The sequence below is a fragment of the Agelaius phoeniceus genome, chromosome 6 (assembly GCF_051311805.1).
Source record: "Agelaius phoeniceus isolate bAgePho1 chromosome 6, bAgePho1.hap1, whole genome shotgun sequence".
NCBI classification, from domain to species: Eukaryota; Metazoa; Chordata; class Aves; order Passeriformes; family Icteridae; genus Agelaius; species Agelaius phoeniceus.
In genome coordinates, this window is record NC_135270.1 from 13,763,981 (window position 1) to 13,786,382 (window position 22,402).

The window sequence follows — 22,402 nt, forward strand, 5'->3', positions numbered from 1 at the left end:
CCCCTTTACTCTGACATATCTTGTAATTTACTTCCCTGAATTCAAGTAAACTGTGACAGAACACCTGCAGCAAAAAGCAAGTCTCTGAGTTTACAGTAAATGAAGATGACTTAATTTTTTTTTGACATCATGCTGGTTCAGACTAACACCAGAATCAGTCTAAAAGTGTCTTTCATTATGTCCATTATAATGGTGGAGTTAATAGAGGTAGAAGTGAAAAAGATTGATTCAAGTCACCAGGTCCAATTCCTGGCAGCATCAGCACGTGTTTGACATGGCCCATATCAAAGCTGATGGAACAGCAGTCCCAGAAATAGTGAACACTCTCAAGCTCATGTTTCTTTGATCTGCTTTAAAGTTGGCCACAAGTAAAAGTTTTCAGGGTAAACTCCATCAAAATCAAGATTGGAGCAGAGTTTAAAGGATTTTTAACTCAAATCTCCACCTTCAAGGGCTTTCAATTAAATCATTGTCTTTAAATGTGAATAGCTTTTTTCTTTCAAATTTTGAAGTACTTCTGAAGAACACAAAAGAGAGTTAAAAGTATTTGCAATCCTATAATTGCAGAAGATCTCACAGGACTTCTTATGTGCCAGAAAAGGTGACATCTTTTATCCAATGAAGTATCTGGGTGCTGGTGAATCATTTAATTTCTCTAGTATGAATATCATTATGCCACCTAGTGCATTAAAGTAACAGTGCAATTTGAACTGGGTTTTTAATGACAGAAACCTCGCTTAAAAAAACCCAAACTTGGCTACTGAGCAATTCAGATTAGGCAAATCAAGATTAAAAAAACAAAACAAAAAACTATGCAAGCCTTCCCTCCTGTAATTTTTAAATTAGATTGTACAGCCATTGCAGTGTTTAAAAGACCATTTAAAAGAAAGCAGCAAGTGCTGTAATTTCTTATGAAACACTTATCTGAAAGGTGAACTGAAAGGGGGTGGTACTCTTTCTGCAGTAATTGCAGTGCTTAATTACTAAAGACATCAGGAATATTATTTATTTATCCAATGCTATTTGATCTTGCCAATTCAGTGCTCATTTCTAAAGATGTAGAAAATTGCCTATTTTAATAAAAAAGCATTTCTTTCAATAAAAAAAAAAAACATTCTTGTTCTTCCCAGTGACACATCTATAAATATATCACACTGGAAAAAAGCCATTATCACCTTTTTTATCATCTTCATAAACAAGCTGATCTTTGCTATAATTGCAGTGATAAGGTAGTTGCAATCATTAGCTTTTCCTCTTTTAGGTGAATCTAGTTGGGTCTGCGTACAGTGATGTAAAATCACTTGGTTAAAATGGGATTTTGGAGCAATTATTTCACTTGCAAATTCTCTACTGAATTTTGATAATATACTAGTACTCTTTGCTGTACATTGAAGTGCACAGCTCCAGGATCTCAAGAGTGACAAATTAGACAGTTAAAGTAGAAAAATGGTGAAGAAATAGTCTCATTGTGTGCCTGAGGACTGCATAAATAAATGTTCTCTGTAAGCTGTGCTCAACAAGTGGTAATTTTTGTGCTTCAAGGTGCTTCAAGCTGCTTATGGGTGTCTGGTTGTTTGATACACTTTAATTTTGTAATCCAGTGTGACCACAGCAGATTTGAGATCATTATTTGGTCAGAGCTTCCTACTTTAGAGTGGAGTGGTGAGACCCTGGAAAAGCAGCCCAAACATATTATTCCTATAGCTGTTTGTCCCTGTACCCAAGAGAACTTTGGCATCTGTGTCTTGTGGCACTCAAGCATTTTTAGGGGAAAGCTCACAGCACCAGAAAAGTTGATTTTTCTTAATCTGGGCATTCCAGAGTTTATACAGACACAATAAGTAATACAGGTAGTAGGGAACAGAAAAAATAGATAAAATCCCTAAACCTTGAACTGAAAGAAGTTTGTGAGAGCTGAGCATGACTGAAACTGAAGAACAATGTTAGTGCTGCACATGCAGACAGACCTGATGCTGTGTCCTGCTCTGAGGTTTAGGACAGAAATGCAGTGATGTAGCAGGAGATTGGTTCTCTAGATTCGTTAAGGGTTCTGGAGAAAAGAATATCTGAGCCTTCATGAATGTGTTTTGCAAACATAATTCACCTCAATATAGCAAGAAGAGTTGGAGACACAGAGTTGGGATTGACATTTGTGTGTATTTAGCGACACTTAAGGTTCAGAAAAAGTAAAAATTTTGATCTTGGTGACATTTATCCTGCAAATTGCATTAGGAGTAACTGTACTTCAATTAATACTTTTGTTATGAAGACACACACAAAATCTAACAGATCTGGTTTTCAACATGGAGCAACCTTGCCTGGAAATGGGATTTATGTTTAAATAGATTTTTTTTTTTTCTAAAGCAATTCTTCAGGCCTTACCCCTGTGAGCATACATTAGGTCCTTGTTTTGCAGAGCTGTCTGAGCAAAGGTTCTCCCACACATTTGGTGACTTGTATCCTCATTAAAGTCTAAAATCTGTGGCAGTTTCTTTGCTTCAGGGCTGTCTGTACAAAAGTTGTTGCTGGTGGTACTAAAAGGCATGGCTTTCCAATTTTTGCCCTCCTTGAAGCCCAGTTGTGTGGTTTTTCACTGAGGCTTCTGTGGCAATAAACTTCCTGCTGCAATGAAAGAAATGCAGAGCTGGTTCAGAAATAAATAGCAAACAGTGCAATGTACTGCATTTTTTTACTGTGCATGTGAAATGTTATCACATTAAAAAAATGCTGCTTAGCTGGGAGCTGGATCAAGGGTTAACTGCCACAGAACCAGGAAGATTTTACAAACAGCCATCTGCCTAAATTTTAACAGTGTGCTAAGTATGGTTACTTAGATTATTTAAACTACTCCAGAAAGCAAGACACCTGGAATCAGCTCATTAGGAGGAGATAGTCCAGAGACACTGGTGACAACAGCTGTTACTTTCATTAGTAAAACCTTTTTAATAAGTGACACAGCTTTTATCATTGTGCTTTAACCAAAATTGCCTAGGAATAGATTACAAATTACTTTGAATTCTTCATTTAAAGCACACTAAATCAAATTGCCTCCAGAAGAGGAAGAGTAAAGAAAGTATGAAATGTACGTTATTTGTGGCTGGGAAAATACATGAATTTTATGAAGACTTCTAAAACATGAGTGACCTAAAAATCTATTAGTCACTGTGAACCCAGTCTGAGCCTCAGAATAACCATATTCTTATAAACAGTAATAATTTCTGCATGATGGTAATGCAGTCTGTCCATAATACTGCTGAAAAGACAAGTTTTTCTGGGGAATGAAGTAAAATGTATATTACAGAACCTCCTCCTACAACTTATTCATAGTTTTTGGGTGCATATATGTTGATTGCTTAATTCAGCTCTAACCACTTTGAACTTTCAGTTTCAGACATTAACCTCAGTTAAAATCATGGAGTAACTTTGTCTCAGGTGAAGTCTCAGCTACTAAAGCCACCAAAGTCCGTGTGACTGTAGGGGGAGACAGAAATGAGAACTCTGTATTAGGAAGAAATTCCTCACTGTGAGAGTGGTAGAGCACCAGAAGAGGTTTCCCAGAGAAGCTGAGGATGTCCCATCCCTGGAAATGTTCAAGGCCAGGTTGGATGAGGCTTTGAGCAGCCTGGTCTAATGGAAGATGTCCCTGCCTATGTCAGGGGGGTTGGAGATGGTCTTTCAGGTCACTTCCAACCCAAACTATTCTGTGAATTTTGGAGAGGGCTTTGATTATGAGAGCTTGGATGGTGTGAAAGTAAAGTCATTAATTCAAAGGCTGAGTGTAAAAGTTAGCTGGTGGCCCATGGGTTTCATTGTCACAGCATGGGAATGCTCCAGAACTGTGAATGTTTTAATTTTCATAGTACCTGGTATACAGTGGAAGTAACTTTGAACAGTGCAAGAGATGGAAAACTTTCCTGATCTGAATGAACTGTTTAGCTGCCTTCATATTTAATTATTCCAATTGCAGAATGACCAGGGATATTATTAATATTTTAATATTAACATTAATTCTCTTAATTAGGAGAAATATTATTTCTCTTCTAGAAAAGGTATGTGAGATTGCCAGTTTAGGTAGGGGAAACCCTTGGGTTGCTACATTTAAAAGCATTTCTGCAGATTGTTTGCTTCTTTTAAGAAGTGCAAGTTTTCTGAGAAACAGGGAAATGTTGATTTTTATTGTGGCAAATGGTGGCCTATTTACAGGACTTCCAACAATGAGAAATTTTCAGAAATTCATATCTCTGCCTCAGCCTTTTAGCCCTTATAACTCCTCAGAGAAGAGCTTTGTGTTAGTGTTTGTTTCTTAGACAAAAAATTTTCATGGCCTATTTTAGTAGTTTCAGAACAAGGATTTGATGGTCTCAAGATGATAAAAAATGCATGGTTATTTTATTCTAAAATTAGTTATGTTCAAGAACTCAAGTGATTAAGATTAAAAAAAAAATTCAAAATTGCCATAATTTTCAAAGTTTAGTTTTAATACATGGAGAGTCAAATTTCATATTTTTCTGTTTCCTGAGGGAGACAAGATAAAGCTGGGTAATAACAACAAAATACAGGATTTTTAGAAGCGATTGGAAGGTGTCAAGTTGTCAAGGAGCCCTTCTCTTGTCTCTTTCCCACAAAAACAGGTAACATGCAGTGTTACAACCCTTTCTGAATTTTTCACAGCTCATGTTGGCAAACACATTCTTAATGCTGTTTTATTAAGAGGAATACCTTTCTTTTATGTTTCCTAAAGCAGTGCTTGTTTACAGGAGAAACTTGTGAAGCTTCATGCTTGGGAAGAGCCTGGAAACTTACTTTCTGCATGCTCAAAAGCAGAGCACTGGCTTGTGCGCTGAAAACATGTGAAATGATTTAGGGTGGATAGGGTTCAAATGATGCATTGCTTTTACAGCCCTTTGGCTGGAGAGTCAACTCTTCTGGTCTGCATAATTCACTTCTTTTTGTCCTGGAACACTCTTTTGGCTCATCTTCCATGGCTGTTTATAGCCAGGCTTTGAAATCATACTTGTGAAGTTACAAACAGTGAGCAGGGATGGATAAAGAGGTTTCTGAATTTTGAGAGAGAAGGATAACACTTTAAAGACTAATTCTGGCAACTTTTGACAGAGCACAGCACACTGAAAGTTGATGGCATTGATAGCTGGACCTGGGAATTGTTTCACTGCTCTCAGTGGGTAAGTGTGAAAGTCACATGAGAATGAAGAGCAATGAGAAAGAAATATAAGTCATACTTAAGGAATAGCAGGAGGGACAACATATTGAAGCTGCTTTTCACATAGCCTTTTAGATAACCAGGCATATCTGTTTCAGTAGCTGAGTTTGTGGTACAATTAGATAATGCAAAGTTCTACGCTTGCAGCTCTTTAATTTACTGGACACTTCTTCTGAGTAAGGCTGTTTAATTAATTGGCAGTGAAAAATGTGCAGTGTTTGGCAAATTACATTTCTGTCAAAGCCCCTGCAAGATTCACTAAATCATAACTGAGAGTGCAGGAGCTGCTCTCCCTCAAGTACTGGCTTTGTGTGTATTAGGTGGTTCAAGTTTTACCTCTGAGTACACAGCTGTGTACCTGAAATTAGTAAGTGTAGCCTCTTTCAGCACCTTCCCAGGCAAGAACAGCAAGACTTCCTAGGTCACTGCAGAATCTGACCATCTTTGGTGGAACAGGCTGCAGTTCTAAGGTGAAATAAGTAATGGTAGTGATATTTGTGAATACTGAGAAACACTGTGAAAAGAGGTTTAAAAAATTCCCCTCCCTCTCCCCAAAAACCTCACAACAACAACATCAAAAGAAAAAAACCCAAAAACCAACTGGGAGCTAATCTCTGAAGTAGCATTTGATATGTTGAAAACCTTCTGCCAGTTACACAGCAGATTAAAATTTGTTCACTTTATGGTAGTTCCCATTTCATCATGCAAAAAGGAAAGCAAGGAGATTTTTTAATGCCTCATTTAAGAGACATAGAATCGAATAAAGACAGACAACTTGGTGCAAGATTATGGTAACTTGCCAGATCTCCATAGGAAAAAAGTATACACAAACTGCTTTGGCTGAGGTCATGGACATGATTTCAATTCTGTTAAAATGACTAATGAAATTATGGTGGTTGTGTTGTTGTAGTCCTGATGCTTTAAAGAGATATGTATCTGTTGCTCTGATAAAAGATATGATCTCTCCTTACAGACCTTGCTTCACTTAAACCATATTATAGGTTTTTAAAAGAGGAAGAAAGGAGCAGCAAGTGTAGCAATAAGATAAGAATTTTGATAATACAGGTGAAGTAGGACAGTGTGAGACTTGGCTAAGGAGTTGGTGAACACCTGCCTTGGGCTTTGGAGGACACAGATTCTATTGTTTATCAGCAGATCCTCATTTAGATATCTGGCCTTGCCCAGATTCTGCAAACATATAAGTGTGCACTCAGGCTTAAACATCTGAGTAAATAAATTGAAAAAAACAAGAGAGCCACTACCTGCTAAAAATGCCAGCAGACATGCACATCTGTTGGTCTGTTCATGACTGAGATTTCTGATGGCAATAAATTTCATTACGTAAATATTAATTTGTTGACTACTGAATGCAGTGCTGTGGCACAAAGGAAAAGTTTTTAGAGTTAAATAGGTAAAAGATCTTTTTGATAAATTTTGTCTGCCTTTTCAATGGAGTGCAACAGGCAATCTGTGAGTTGATATAAAAATCTACCTGCAAATTGTTAATGTTAACAATTTATGAATATATTTGTATGTCAATTTAAAGTGAGCTATCTTCTAACCCCACAATGAATACTTGAAGTCCCTTCCCTGTAGTGTGAGTCTTTTCACATCACCCACAGATTTAGGCTTTGTGAAGTTTTTCCTGTATTTAAAGTGGTATATTGCTTAAGCATGGGTCTGTGATAATGAGTCCGCATGCAAAAATTTCACAGCAGTCAAAGCAGCCCTGTTTTATTGGGTTTTTTCCATGTTTCAGCAAGACCTGATCAGAAGAAGTCATTGCAGCAGCATTCAGGTATTATCACTGCTGTTCTGGTAGTAAATCTTGCCACTGTTAGACTTTTTTCATGGCTCCAGAGCAGTGAGAAGTGAGAGCTCCATCAGCAAGTGAAAGCTGATAGGATGAGGTGTATTTGGCATTTGGTTTCCATACAGGATGCAGTTACTGAAGGAGGAGCAACCACTCTTCTAATCTATCCCTCAGCTCTGCCTTTCTATACACCTCAGTTTTATTAATTGAGCTGCAGGAGAGACTCTAAAGATCTCTTTTTTCTTCTTGTTTTAGAAAGATAAATTTCATTGAAATAGATTTTAAAAGCTGAAAGGAAAGACCCCAGACTATGCCAGGTTACTGAGGTGTACACTTCAAAGAGCAAGATCAACTTGGAGCAGTGCCTGTGGATAGCCATTCCCTCCAACTTCATTTTGAAAAATTGGACTGGTGCCAGGTTACTGCTCTGCAGTTGTTTGGCTGCCATATAATTTACACATGTTTTTTGCAGTCAGTTCTGTTAGTATTTTATGCTATCTATTGATTTTATATTTCGCTAAGTATTTTATTTCAAGCTCTCCAAATAGCTCCAGATTTTTGTTTCAAAAGTCAGGATGTTAAGAGAATTTTATAAATGAAAAATAATTTGGAAATCACCAGATGATGATTTTTCTGTAACAATTTAAAGTATTACCTAAAGTGATGACAGTGATCAGGGCAGAGAATTATCCACGAATGATGTCCGAAGGAACAGAAGCCAGCACATCAAATAACAGGTGGGTTTTCCTTACCTAATAATAATAATCATCATCATCTATCAAGAAAATTTAATTTTAAGATGAAAGAAACAGCTTACTCAGCTCCTAAACTGAAGGCAGAGATTAATGACAATCAATTGAAGCATTTAAAAAGAGTGCAAGCAGAGAGCTATTTTGGACCTCAAGTATTCCCCTTGTCCCTGACAGAGGCAGAAATCTGGAGAGAGATGGTCTTACAGAAGGACCTAACAGATGAATAACTTGATAAACCTTTTCCCCTCACTCACCAGGAAACTGTTGCATCTCATATCTGCATCTGTAGCCAGGTGTAAATACATGTACTGAATGTGTTTAGGTTGCACTTTCTAAATAGCTTATCTGTAACCATGATAAAGGAGAGATGGGAGTGAAAATGCTCGTAAAAGGAGACAAACTCAGAGTAGATAGTTCCCCTCTATAAAATCTCTGCTAATAATAATAATAATAATAAGTTGTGCTGATATAACCAATCCATCCTGCTGCAGATTTTATGATTCAGTACTGTGGATGAATTTTCTGGATCATAGAAAAGTCCAAAGAATTTATTGCTCAGAGCTTCCCTTCTTGTTTGGCTGATCCTTGAGCTTACCCAAAACCTCACTGGTTTCTGAGACCTCTGCAGGAAGGAGAGCAGGTACCTTCCTGCAGAGATCTGGTAACAAATCAGGGATTTAAATGCCTCTGGAGCCTGAGGATTCATTACCAGCATTATTTTTCCTTCTAATCCTTCTGTCATGTTTATTTTCCCACCTTTACTAACTTGCTCTGGGAGTTTTCTAGTGTTCTGTATGGTTTTTTGTGTATCTATTCCTGCTTGCATAACATTGATTTTCAAAATTGTTAATACACTTTTAATTTTGAAGGACTGAATTCTCAGATGCACATTACCAAAAAGCAAAAGGAGAAAATCCTTTCTTCATTCATCTAACTGCAGCTATGGCATTCCTTACTAATATTAAACTATGCTTACAGAAGTACTGCATGACCAAAGCTATCAAAAATAGGGAATTTTTTCTCCTGGTTCCAGGTAATTTTTATTTATTTTCTTTAGGTCGTTCCAGTTCCAGAGCAAATAGCTCTGTATGTTCATAAAGGAGCTGATCTCAGTCATACATGAGGGTAACATGATGGAGGCTGCCAGACAAAATCACTGGCTTACTTGGTCTGGAAGTAGATATTGGTTACATATTGGGGTTACAGGACATGAGAGCACCACAGAAAACTAGTTTTCATCACAAAGGCATCCATATTGTGAATCAACTTCTCATCTTGACCACTTCCTTGTGCTTGCTTTTTGGTAGTAGCTTGAACTAGCAAAACACATAAACCTCAGCTTGTGTTCAGCTTACAACTTGGCTCTTTTCCAAAACCACTTCTGCCACTCTTGTACTCCCACGAGTGCTACTGCCCTTCCTCCAGTGCAGTGGTGCTGACAAGCCCTTGCCTCACAGCCCTTCCCAGAGCTCACACTTAGGCAGGGAGGCTCCAAGAGTCCTTGCTGTGACACAATTCAGTCCAGCTATAAGCTGGGGATCTTTTCTAGCTGCAGATACTAAGGAACCTTTGCAAATCAGGTCCAAGGAGGGCTCCCAAAATGTGAAAAATCTGGATATTGTTATCAAGAGGGAAATCCACAAGTTTCTATTTTGCAAATTTTAATTTTATACAGTTGCTTGTGGTTTTTGTTTGGTTTCACACAATGTTTGCCAAAATTACAGTCAAAATATTTGGTAAAACCCTTTTACCTCCTTCCTTGTCCTCAGTACCTATCACTGCAAAAAAGTAAGAAAGCTCTTTAGAAAACAGGAAAAAAATACATGCAGGAAACTTTTACAACCCCAGCATTGGCCAGTTCTAGCTCTGGCTGCTATTAAACATTCTACCAGTTGGCTTGCTTGGTTTAAATGAGTGCTTAGCAGTTTAACTTTACCCCTCAAACAGCATTATAAAAACAAAAAACTCACTCAGGATTCTCCTGGTGGTAATATTCTGGCTCTGCTACATGGGCCAAAAACTAGTCCTTAGTGGAGATGACTGTTTCCCAGAGGTAGGTGTGAAAAAGAAACAAAGGAAATCAAACCCAGTGTAATCCAGCAGCCTAATTAGATGAAACCTGGTATCCTTTCCTTGTGATGTACATTTGAGGTCAGGGCTGGCATTACTCAGGTGAAGTGTCTTGCCTGTACTCCTAACAAACCAAAGGAAGTTAATTGTGTGAGATTTTTCTTACTCCAGCCTTGTAATGAGCTCAGAGCTACCATGTGACTTACCTGAAGCTCACCCATGAAAAGTAGGAGTCTCCATGTATTTCTTAAAATAAGGGAAGGGTAAACAATAATTAATGGCAGATGATGTAGAGATGTGTTTGTGTGTCACTGGATTTTTTTGCTTAGGCTCTTTTGCAGGAAACCACTTAGGTCTGGCACACTGCCTGATTTACACTAAAACTTTCATGTTTCATAAAGCATCTTTGAAAACACTTAAAGAGCTGTTGGAAAAACAACCTCTTCTGGTAAAGATAATAATCCTGTTAGCTAAACATCTAACAGCATTGCTTGTATATTTACCTGACCTGTACCTTTCTTCTCTAGCCTATCATTAAGTTCCCAGCCAGTAGCTCTTTCACTGACTGTTCCTTCCCTTGCAGTCCTGTCTTGAGCTTTTCCTTTATGAGGGTTTTCAGTTTGCTCCTTTGCAGTCCCTGGGAATGGATCAGAAAGTTTTGTATGGGTCAGGGCATACTCATATGCTTGTCTGACAAGGATCTTCAGCTGATATGAAGAAGGAATCCTCATGGGACCAGCAAGTAGAATCAAGAAGGCAGAAGACTTTCCAGTTTTTGTAGGAACTCATCTTTGCTTCTTTGTTCTCACAAAGAAGGTGTGGGAAAGTTTTCAAAGTGACTTAAATTAGCCAAGGACCAGTCCTGCCTGACCAGTGGAATGGCTTCTGTGATGGAGTGACTACACTCATGGACAAGGGAGGATCCACTGGTATCATTTATCTGGACTTCTGTAAGGCTTTTGACACGGTGTCCTCATACTGACAATCCTGTCACACTGGACATGTGTGCACTTCCTTTATGCTTCATATAGAGCTGACAGATAACATTATTTTACTGTCACCACTTTTTATTTGAAACTTTCTGTTAGATTCAAGCTCAAGAAAATAATATTGAAGGAAGATATCAAACAGTACTGGTCCCAATATGGGCTCCTGAGGGACCCCACTCATCACTGCTCTCTATCTGGACCCCAAGGAGTTGTTTGCTACTTTCTGGTTGTGACAATCCAGCCAATGCATCATCCAACAAAGAGTCCATGTCTAATCCCAAGCCAGCTGGTGTAACCACTGTTTGTTCCTAGCTTTTGTTGTGCCTCCATCATGACACACTTGTGTGTCTCTGCCAGAGTCCTCATGTCTTCTTGTCTGTCTTTGTTTAAAAATGGGCTTATCTGGCTTGCTAAAAATGGGCATTTCTGGCACGAACTCTTCAGAAAATTGGATTTTGAAGGGAGGCCAAATTTTCCTCATGCCATGAAGACTTGTTGACACTCAATAGGGGTCCTATAACATCTGTCACTGAAGAAGTTGATTTTTTTTTCTGTTCAATGTGCCATGAACTTCTGTGATGTCATTACTACAGTGGTATCTGACAGTAGAGCAGAACTGTCTAATTATGTTTACTAGTCCCTACACTGCTGTTCTTGCTTACAACAGAGAGGTCAATATACCAACCACAGATGCTCCCTCTGTCCCTCAGGACTTTATATCCTTTCCTCTCACCTATATGTACAGCTACATTTTGTATGGAGACAAGCATCTTCTACATATATCTTGAATTTTCAAAGAAGCCCCTTCTGAAAAGAGTTTGTGACAGCCTCAGTCTGACTGAAGGCAGTGCAGAGCTGGATGCTCACAAAGCTGAGCCCTGTGCCACATAAAGATGTAATGTGTCACATAAAGATGTACAGCAAAGCCATGAAAGATCTGCCTGTGATGACATAATTTCCTGGTCACCCTATTGTCTATTATTCCTCAGCTTTACTGGTCAGAGTCCCTGATTAACTACAATTTATAAAATAAGGGAAAGAAATGAAAGTTAAAACAAAGAAACATACCAAACCCTAAAAAATTAAATAAAATTGGAAAGCTATGCTCAGCTTAAAGCCTTCTGATACCCTGACAATTGCCCAGAAGAATTCTGAAAGCAGCACAGTCCCCTTGGCAAGGTATTCCTGGTGGCTGTGCACAGGCAGTTTCCTGAACTGTTGGTGAGGTAGGAAAGGCCATACACATCCTAGATTCCTGGAAGTGTCTGAAATTGCTGAAAGTGGGGTTGGGCTCCCCTACCCAGAAATTTTTAGTTCAGCTGTTAATAGAAACACAGGGATTTCCCAGATTTTTATAGCTCAAATTGGTTTATAAACCTGAACTTCTTTCCATCTGTGACCTTTTCTTCACATCCTCATGGGTATGCCTGACAGACACGGATCCATTTAAAGAGCAGGTAGATAGTTCTTTTGTCCTGTTGCTGTTTCTGACATGATTTACTACAAAGGCATAACAGAGGCAACCACATGGGTGATGGTCACTGCTGCAGAGTTTGACATCTCTGATGAGCAGCAGCTGGAGCATTGAGAGAGCATTAGAGCAGAGCTGCTCTAATAGAGTGAGATTCTGCCTCTGTCTCCATCTTCTTTTGCAGGTGTTTCTATTTCCTGCCCTGGGTGAATTTCTTGACCTTATTAGTTTACCTTGCCAAATGAGTGTTTCTCCTTAGCCACAAACAGCCAGTTCTGAGTCTCCAGCAGTGCAGGAATGTCCAGGCTGCAGGGCACAGGTCTTACCTGTTGCCTCCAGGCCTGCACCACAGATCTATGGTAGCTGCTGGTGCCAGTGATTTAGCTGTATTTGAACAGCTGTGGGTCTGATTAAGACTCAGTCCACTTGCTGTTTGTTTTTGTTGATTTCCCTGCTTTATTGGATAGTCTTGTTCTCTCTTGCTGCTGCATCTTCAGGCCTTAGAAAATTCTAGACTGCCAGATTAATGCTTACATGCTCTTTTTTTGCCCACCTCTCTTTTAATATAAGCAATATTGGGCAGAGTTGCTTGAGCTTCTGTTTGCAATAAAGCCTGTGTCAGAATAGAGCAGATTTTCAAGGAAGTACTTTGGATCTCTGCTAGAAAAGGCTGAGATCCTTTCAAAGGCCAGTGACTATAGACATTTCTGTACTTCTTGGTGTCACTGTCTATGAGTATTGAGAAGAGTGAGAGGAAAGACCAAGTTACAAAAGTAGACTTCATAAACACTGAGACACTGCTTCCCTCATCTTCAGCAACTTGCAACAGTTGTGGTTATGTCAGCTCTGCCAAATGAGTAGGATAACAAATCATTCCAGGATAGGCGGCTGGCATGAAAATCTCCTTGTAGCAGTGTTTTGCCTGGAAGAATTTTGCATGTTTTCTGTAAGTTCTCAAAGTATCCATTTATTTATTTATCTAATTTTAATTAGATAAATAAATAATATTTATTATATAATAAATAATAAATCTAATATTTATTCATCTAATATCTATTTATAGATATAGATAAATAGATATATATATCTATATATATCTATTTATCTATCTATATAGATAGATATATATATCTATATATATCTATATAGATATATAGATAAATAAATCTAATTTATTTATCTAATATCTATTTATCTAATTACATAGGTTATTGAATATATTAGTATCATGTATACATTTAAATATTTTTATTTATTAATGTAATATTAGTTGATATTGCTTAGTTATTTAATTAGTTACTTATTTGAGGCATGGGAAAAGGAAATAAAGCAAAATACAAGAGCAGGGATAATGTGGAATAGACCAAAGGTGATTGAATTGTCTGCCCATGATTTAAAAAAGTGATTCATAAGATTAAATTTCAGTCTTTTTAGATTACAGCTTGAATCACCAGAATGGTATCTATCAAGTTGTGGATATCCATGCACCTTCAAATGGCAATTAAATCCACTCCATAAAACTAATACTTAATTGCTATTAATTTAAAAGTTGGCTGATAATATATTTTCGGTGTTACTGCCATCCTTGAGATGTGCACAAAGTTTAAAAGCACTGAGTGAGTGTTTTTAAGGTGTCTGTAGGTCTGTGGTAGGATTTTACCCTTGGGCTGATTAAGATGTCATCAAAGAACTTTAGATGGAGACATAGAGCAATAGAATAATTTGGGCTGGAAAGGACTTTTAAAGGTCATCTAATCCAGGCCCTCTGCAGTGAGATTAAAAAAGACAGGGCAAAATAGGGCTAAATTAATTATCAGTCAGCATGGAGGAAGAGATCCACACATGGAGCAGAAAGGCTTATTCCAGCACAAAATCAGGAAAGAATCTGAGCACCTTTGCATTAGAGCTTTTCAGCTGTAGTGATCAAGTAAGAATTAAATCATCCTCGTATTTCTGTGCTAAAATGATTATCATGTGGTGTTTTAGGGTCATAAAAACGAAGTGATAATTCTCTACATATGGTCTGAAAACTTCACGACGGGGAAGCCCAAGTTATAAGTCGGTTTTGCCAGGCTGTTAACTCCCCGCAGTAAATGCACATTATACTATGCAATAGTGGCACCCAGTGGAGATTGGAATTACAGCAAAGTTTGTGCTGCTCCTGGGTATGCTCTGCCCAAACCTATCCTGTCTTTAGGAAGGCAGCAGAGGATTTGGGAAGACAGGTTTATGGGGACCAAAGCTATGCACCACTGAAGCATCCTCCTAAATCAAGGTAAGCCATGGCAAACAGGCTTTTAATCTGAAAAATTAAGGTTCTCTTATCTATTCACAACAACCTGGATGGCCTGTTTTCCTACAGGATACACCCTCTGCCTTTACCTGCATTAATTAAAAAAAAAAAAAAATCTTTAAGCAACATCTAATGCAAGAGCATCCTTGGGGGAGTGGGGAAAAATGCCTTCTATTCCCACTGCCCTGAGAGTACTGCCCAGATAGGGAGAGTATCAGCCTGAAAAACTTGGAGAGAATGTGAGGAGCAGGATGTGTGCATGGGGGGGAAAGAGGGATCAGAAGGAAAGCATAGCTCCTTGCTCAGTTTCAATCTGAAAAGGCTGTAAGGTGCATGAGAGAGGAGTTGAGAACAGGAGGAATACCAGGAGTGTCTGGTAGGGAAGGGAAAAAAGTCTTCAAGGTTATCAAGGGAAAAGTTATCAAGGGAAAAAAGTCTTCAAGCTTTAAATTCAGGTAATGCTAACAGCAGCACCCCTAAAATTAATGGGTGCTAATAATAAGCTGCAAGCAGAACAACTTCAAAAAAAACCTATGCTACAAAATAATTGTTTAACAGATTTCTGTAAAGAATGTATTATTTGCTATGGGTGCTCAACATGCTGCTCCATGGGGAATGAAGCTATCTGCACTTGTCATCTTCTGGCTATTGCTTTCACAGGGATCATGTATTGCAAATAGCTCTGATGAGCAGGGATTTGGGAATAACTGACATGTTGTGCTAAAGAGAATGGAGTGAGTTAGAATAATGTTCCTGCACTCAAGGTGCTGTTGAGCTCAGATTTCAGTTCCTGTTCTGTATAGGCCTTACTCATAAGATCACAAAAATGTGATGAATTAGAATGATGATCTGAGTTCCTAGAAAATGTCCATCCTTAACTGCTTTAACACTCTCTGCCCTTTGCATTTATTTTAGCATTTTGTTATAAGCACCACAGGCTTTGGCATTTTGTCCCTGCTGGAATTATTCTAGATCTGCAAAGAGTGGCTGGATGCAGGAAAACACCTTCCAGGACTTTCTGTTTGTCTGGTTATTATTCAGTCTGAGAAACACTCAATTTCTGGAGAAATGAAAGTTCATTTGAAGGATAATAAATAGCATTATTGAATGGCCTATAGCCACATACCATGTGGCTGTAGGTGAGTAAGTTTTTATCTTCATTTTTTTATCATAGCACAGGGTATGAAAGGGAAATGAAGTCACTCAGGAGTAAGAATCTCCCCCAGATGTGTAATGTGAACCTCATGGCTGATCCAAGCATGGTGTTTTACTACTCTCTAGGCTGAGGAAGCAATATAACTAAAGGGAAGGCAAAAGAGCTGTTAGAATAGGCTTGCGATTTATTTTTGAGCAAGATACCTGATTTGTTCTGAGAAAAGAAAGTAGATAGAAGGCATAAGTCACCTTTTAGTTACTAAAGATTGCTCCTGTCTCATCCTGTATCCTGGAGGAAGAACTGGGTTACAAGTAACAGGATCTCACCTAGGAAATATTCATGGATGAAGGCACATGACTGACTTCCTGCTCCAGTTAGCTAAATTTATTTACGTATTTAAAGGCCATGACAAATTGCCTTTCTCCTCACTCAGAAAAGGATTTTTGATGATTTTTGCCCCAGGGAACTGATGGTGTTTGAATTTTCCAGCCCATGGATTTCTGTGTGGCTGTATCAGATGAGGTTGAGAAACGCACCCTGAACCTTTATTTTACCAGCTTTGCCAGTGTATTAATGATATTGATGTTAATCTGAGTAAAAATTCTGTTTTCTGCTCTCCTTTGGTTCGTCTTCCCTTCAAGCTCTTTTAAACATGAAATAACACGCTTGCATCTAATTTTTGGCACATTTCTCTGCTAGAAGAATTTATGTCTTGTATTAACCCGTAAAAATGAAGCCACAAAATGTATGAAGAAGGTAAGGCACTTAAAACCTGGGACATTGGAGAAGACATTAGGACAGAGAAGTCCAATTAATCAGACCAGGACATCCAGCCCAAAAAAAAGGGACAGGTAATTGAGACATACTCATGTAGTTACAATTGATTTTTCTTACAGAAAAAAACCCCCAAAAGACAAAGAATGACAATTGCTGAAAGTGGTAATGGCAAGGAAGTGATTTTAAGTCAAGATGACACTGGCTTTTTTCCTTCTTTTTCTCTCTTGTTTTTTGAAGAAGATATGAGTGCTGATTTCTGATCCTTCTAGTCCTAAAAAGAAGAGTAAGTTTATACCAATAATTAGTATTTTTTCATTTAAATAAAGGAAAAATAACACAGAGAGAGAGATAGGCAAGGATATAACAGTCAAGGACCTTTTCAGTAAATAGATTCTAAGATTTACAATTGAATTAAGAGAGATCAGCTAAAACTCATTAAAAGCCAACGGATTAGACTGCTGGTGTTTTTATTTTTTTCTTTAAGAAGAATGGTTTGTGGCCAGTTATTTTGAACAAAAGCATTTGCACTTTCCTTAAAAATCCTTAGGGTTTTGGAATGAGTACTTCCATTTACTTTGGCCGTTCATCTTTGTAGTGATTCCTGTATTTTACTTCTGGTTAAAGTTGCTCTTCCCTAAAACAGCTAAGGATCTATGCCATGAGTGTCAGTAGAAGGCCAGCCAGCATCTCTGGGCAACCTGTCCATGGTGGTTGGCAGTGGAGATGACAGAGTTATCCTGCAGGTTTTGTGCATTAGGAGTGGGAAACATCAGTTTTCTGTCATGGCAAGGATCATTGAAAAGGTGTTTTGGATCTACCTTGCTTTAGAAATACCTTTGCTCAGTGGTGGGGCTAATGAATCTCCAGAGTTTGTGGTGAATCTTTGCTGTTGGCAATATGGAAGTTATTTTGAAGGGAAGCAATATGGAAATAAATGTTATTGGCATTTGATATGGGTGTTAGTAAAAATCACAGTCACAGACAAAACCCCAGTGAAGGAGGCCACTTCTTATGTGGCAGAAAGGGTGGCTAATTTTATCCAACAAAGTATTTGGGTGCTGGTGAATCACCTAATTTCTCTAATATGAATATCATTATGACATCTAATACATTAAAATATCAGTGCAATTTGAACTGGGTTTTTAATGGCAGAAGCTTAATGTAAAAACCACCAAATTTGGCTGCCAAGCAATTCAGATTAGGGAAATTAAGATTAAAAAAAAATAACCTAGGCAAGCCCTCCCCACTGTATTCCCTTGTATGTATCCTGTTGTATGTACACACATAGAGTTGCTTCAAAAACTGGCAGTTCTATAAATATTTTGAAAACAAAAGCCCATGTGTTCAGTGCAACAACTGCTATTTAGGTTTTTATACAGAATTTTCGAGCAGATGTTGTGAACAGAACACCTAAATGCCCAGGCAGTCTGAGAGTATTCATACCTGTAAAGACCTAGAGTTCCTTTTGGGACAACATGGGATGTGGAACATTCCCAGCTTAACTAGGTCTAGGTGCAAGGACTTTTATTGATGGCACCTAATTTCACTGAAGAATGTGAAACCTTCAGTTTGTCATATCATTAATATGCCTCAATTGCAAGGCACTTTTCACACATTTTGGGTGAAATAAAGCCTGAGGCATGCTCTTTATTTGTGGAGTGTGAGAGAGCCAGCAGTTCTCAGCGCACAAGAGACTCACTTCAAGACAATTTTTAATAATCTTTACTAGAACATCTCTTCCTCTTATGTAGAGAGGAAAAAAAAACATGTATGAAAGATTGGCCTGATTTTTTTATTTGGAGGCTACTAATCTAATTATAAGCAACATGGGGGATATTTTTAAAAGTCATTTGCACTGATCATTTTTTTCCTCCAGGTTCCTTGTTGGCTTTGAATTTGGTATAATTTGTTTATGTTGAATCCTGTTTTATATGGTTTACTTTCCTCATCTGACATCAGTCAAAGTAAATGAAAAAAAAATTAAATTCCTATGCTAAATTAATCTTTGGTAAAAAATAGTGGGAAAGATGTAGCACAGACTTTGCTGTGGCTTTTCCCTAGCAGTTGCTATCATCTCTTCCAGTGGCAGTTCTGGCTTGTTACACTTTCCCAAGGGTGAGAAGGATGTGACCAGGACTCTGCCTGCTGCCCAGTGAAGTTGGACATATTTGTACTCTGAGATGTGATGCCAATATAAATAGAATGACCACAGTTCTTTCTTCCTTTTGTTCTTTGTCAGCTGTAGAGATTAAATATTGGAAAAATACTTCTATTGAAATATTTTATTTACAGTCTGAATTATTCTAGATTAGATTGCCTAGAAAATTATATAGATTTTGTTTGTTAACCCTTTTGGGAATGGAGAGTGCACAGAAGGTAAGTTTCAGGAGAAAGTCCAGTAAACCAGTTTCATTCTGGGCAAGGCACTGTCCTTCAAAACAACATTTTCCTTCTTTTGGATGCCTCAAATTTGAGTTCTTTCTAAAAGTCTGGTACATTTTGATTTCAAGTTATATTCTTTGGCCTGAAGGATTCAGTAGCTCTGGTTTCAGAATGATGTGTGTATACCTCAGAATCCTAGCTGTCACCCTTTTCTAGTACCACTTCTAGATGTCCAGTTATGTTATCTTTGATTCCTTGTTAACCAGAACAGATCCTAATCCTGGGAGCTCTCCTGGATCCAGGAGAAAGTCAATAACATTCTGTGGAGACCTGCAGTGGCTCTTCTTCTGTTCTTTATGGACTGGCAGATGGCAGAATGCATCTTGGTCATGTGAAATTTCTAGTCCAGACTTGAGCTTTGCTGATCTGGGGGATTCAGTTGGTTTGGAGTATGGAATGAGAGTTTTTACTGCTTATGAGAAGTGAGCCTTATTGGGGAACACGAATATTTAGTATTTTGGAGCTGTTGCATTCCTTCTGCCATAACATCCCTTGCATTTTTCTAAGAATGAGAAAACTGGTTTATGGATTAGGAACAATATTAGAAAAAAAGGCGGTGACTGGATGACAGAATTAGAACAATGTTTGGGATTTTCCTAAACAACATATTTGTTTTCCCAGATCTAAAATAAGCAGCTAAAATAAGGAAAATTGAGGTTTTATCTTTGCCATAACATAACACTCCCACATTTATCTATCCAAAATACCCTGAGAAGATTCTGGGCTATTGAAGCTGGCATCTGCTCATTAGGTAAATTCAATTTCAGGCAGTTCTGACCCGTTTTTCTGATGTTAGATCAGCTTATTAAAATAAGCTGACTTGGAAATATGATTTGGAATGCAGAATGTAACTGTCCCTGTATCAAAGTGCTATATGGTACTTATCCTTGGATTTTCATATGTTGGAAGAACAATCTCTACTGAAAGTGTAACAAAATTTGTGGTTTTGTTCCTCCTAGTTCAAACACTAGCTTAACTTTAAAAATATGTATTTATTATTCATCATAAGAGGGGTTCTTTATGTTGAGACCTGTTAAGGCAACAAAGAATATTGAGTAGAAGAAAAATCAAAATTTACCTTGTAAAAATATTCAATTTTCTCAGCATCTTAGGATTGTTCTTATTTCTTCTAATATAGAATCAATGTAGCAACTGTATTTGACCATAGAGCAACACTGGAAGGTGCTAATGGAGAGAAAAACATCTGAGATCACTTTACCTGATGACTCCTAGTAGACCTCTGACTTCTCATAAAGACTGTATGTGAACAGCTGATCTTAAACTTGAATTTCTTAGGCTTAAAGCAATTCTGAAATTATTTTATTGCCACTGCAGTCATAGACATAAATCAATGCAGGAGACCCAAGGAGATTTACCAAATTGTCAGGAGAGGAATCTTAAGACCAAATAACTTTTGTCTGCTGTAGCCAATAAAGTTCTATCATTTCTCACCAGATGAAAACTACCCCTTTTTCACTTTTTGTGAATTTTTTATTTAAATAAGGGTAGAAATTTCCTCTGTTGTTATTACAACATGAATGAACTCTTATTGAGTTGCTCACTAAAAGTTTTATAGCAAAAGTACTGTGAGTGTTTTCATTATAAATGGGTATCATAAAACTCTATAACTTGCTTGTAAAAAGTTTCTGCCAATAAAAATCTGGCACATCCAAGGTTGGTTCTGGAGCTAATTTATTTAAAATAATTTATTAAAAAAATTGAACAGTCATTGTGAAGTAATGAATGTTGCAAACAATTCTATTAATACCTGGTGCCTCATAGAGCTGTTCTTAAAAGCAACAGAAATCTTGGGAAGAGAACTATGAGTAAAACACTGAGTCAGTTTTGGTAACTATATGAATTTAGATGGAAAAACATTTTTCTGAGCAAGTTACTGTGTATATTTAGTATATTATACAAATATTCAACTATTGTAGTGCCTTTGATTAGCGTATACATAACTGAAATACTGCAGAAGCCTTGCATTTTAGAGAGTGGATATTTTTTAGGCTAAACTGACACCATTGAAATGAGAAATCCAGGAAAATTGTTTGCAGAAGGATATTTTTCTTAAAAGAGTTTGCAAAAATCTCATATTTAAAATAAGAGTTAAAAAAAGCACAAAAGCCTATGCATGTCCATTGCTCACTTTGTCTACCTCTCTAATGTCACTCTGCTTTCTACTGCTCTAATGTAACTCTGCTTTCTACTGTGGTGTTTCCATTGCTGTAATTTGAGAATAGAGTAGGGTTGTATTTGTGTGAAAGTCATGGTCTTGACCATGCTATATAGCTGGTCAAGAATTTTAATTAAATGAGAGAAATTGTATGCGGAATTACAGCAATAATAGCAATAGGGATTATTAAAATTATTAATTAAATCCGTAGCATAATTAAGGCTTCAAATTTTTGACATGAACAAATCAAGAATTCTAGCAGAAGATTATCAGATACTTTTCCTGAGAGAGGAAAGACACTCTGAAGAGTTAGATTAGGTGATAATGAGTGTCTGTGACCTCCATGCTGCTTTTTTTGGATAGAGACCCTTTCTCATTATCGTAATAAAATGAGGGTCCTCCAAAAATGCAATGTGCATGAGGTTTTTTTTTAATCATGAAAAGCTAGACTAAGAGACACTAGAAAATAAAAACCATGGTGTCACACCAAACCTAAATGATACAAAATAATCAAACATGTTGAAAGAGTGTTCTTGTTTTTAAATGCCAGGCACCAGGTGTTGGAGAATTTACCCTCACACCATGAAGTGGCTGTGACATTATTTATTTAGAAGTAGATGACTGGTGCATATTTTTTTTCAGGGAGCACATCTCATTTTCTGGAGTGCCCTGCTACGCATAACCCAGAGCCCCTGTTTGTTTATAGGAGTAGTTGAGGTGGGTGTTTTTCCTTTTCTCAGACTATGACCCCCCAGGGTAAATAAAAATGAGGGCTATGTGAAAATTACTAATGTATGCTCTCTCCTTAATTCAGACTTCAGGTCCCAGTATCTTGTTCAGCATTCTTGTACACCACTTGACAGTTCCTCTCATCTTGTTGACAAGTCCTTTTTTGGGTCTGTGTGGCTTCATTTTAATGGATTTCAGACCCCAAAATATAATGTATAAAGCCTTATCCATTATTTAAAAGAAACAAGCACGTACTTTCTGGAATTTGTAATGCAGATGCAGATACCAAGAAAACCCTACAAATAGGAATAGATTCTTGCAGCTTAAAAACAAGCTGGTGCATCCAGCCCTCAAAAATGTAGGGCACAAGAACCTGAGAAACATTTGGTGTCATGTGTCACATAACTTCAAGAATTTAATCTTTATCAGATGTAATCTTTATCATATATATAATAAATACTTCTTCCTTAAATATGTATCAGAATATGTATCATAAATAGTTCTTTCTTATTC

General features: G+C 37.6%; 1 protein-coding gene across 1 annotated transcript in view; it reads left to right on the forward strand.

Moving 5' to 3' along the window:
- Positions 1-22,402, forward strand: part of INSC (INSC spindle orientation adaptor protein) — a 128,635-nt gene that overhangs the window by 82,820 nt on the left and 23,413 nt on the right. The window lies entirely within an intron of this gene.